Source organism: Orycteropus afer, unplaced genomic scaffold, assembly GCF_000298275.1.
Source record: "Orycteropus afer afer isolate SDZICR_OR568_19922 unplaced genomic scaffold, OryAfe1.0 scaffold00236, whole genome shotgun sequence".
Taxonomy (NCBI): Eukaryota; Metazoa; Chordata; class Mammalia; order Tubulidentata; family Orycteropodidae; genus Orycteropus; species Orycteropus afer.
Window position 1 is genome coordinate 4,274,661 of NW_006921823.1, and position 1,199 is coordinate 4,275,859.

Genomic DNA, 1,199 nt, shown 5'->3' on the forward strand with positions numbered 1-1,199 from the left:
AAAGCTATTATTTTTAATAAAAATTTAAAATTAGCCTTGTAATGATTTTTATGAAAGTTATTGGGATATGCTAGGTCACTCTGTCAAATGAGTGGTGGTAGCCAGGATGCACAACGTTTTTTAACAGATTTAATTGATGATAGAGAGATTAGAATGTTATGTCCCCAGCCCTTCTCTGGAGGGATAGATGTATGCAGGCCCCTCTCTAAGCTTCCCCATAGCTCAGAAGGAGGAGGCACATCTAGGAGGCACTAGCTTTTTGGAAATGCCCTTCTCTTTTATTTCCAAGCAGGGAACTCAGAGACTCACAGTAGGGAGAGCTGCAAAGTAAAGTGCCACATAGCTGTATCCTACCCATAGAAGATGGGCTGAGGAAAATGGAAAATGGGGCCAAGCATGGAGTCAGTTGTGAATTTTCCCATGAAGATGATGTAAGGAGCAATGGAGTAGCTCAGAAAATAATTCTGAGTCCTGAGCTTGTTCTGTTCTGAAGCAGATTCTTCATACACACGCATATACTTGCACATATACATGACAACTTACACACCACATGCAGACATAACAAACACAGATACATCACCCATATACACACCACACACATCATATACACATACCACACACACTTAAAACATATTACACACACATATGTACCACACACTAACATATATATATACCACACAATACATAAACACACATATACACAAACACGCACCAAACCTTAATCCAAATAACCACATAAATATCAACATGGGTCAATTAATGCTGCCCATGGAAGCACCTCAGTATCTATATTCATTTCCTCTTTTTAGTCCTCTCTGGGCTTGGGAAAAATGACTTAAAGGGATTTTCCTGTCACAAAGCATCTTTCCTAGACTGACTTGAGACCCTCTTTCATCTATCAAGCTGAGTCAGAATTTTGAGAAAATTATGGAATTAGTTAGCCATACTTCCCTTGGTAAGCCCTGAGTCCTGGGACAGCACATAGATGAAATGACAGACAGTCAGAACATGCAGCAGGTGACATCACAGTGCAGTGAAGAGTTCATGACCTGGACTAAAATCTGGGCCTATAGCCATTTAGATTTAGCAAGTCAGGTACACTTAGCCTCCTGATTTTCTCGTCTTTAAATAAGGATCAAAGGGCTTGGCTCAGTGGCATAAAATATGTTGTTGTTGTTGTTGTTAAGTGCTGTCGAGTC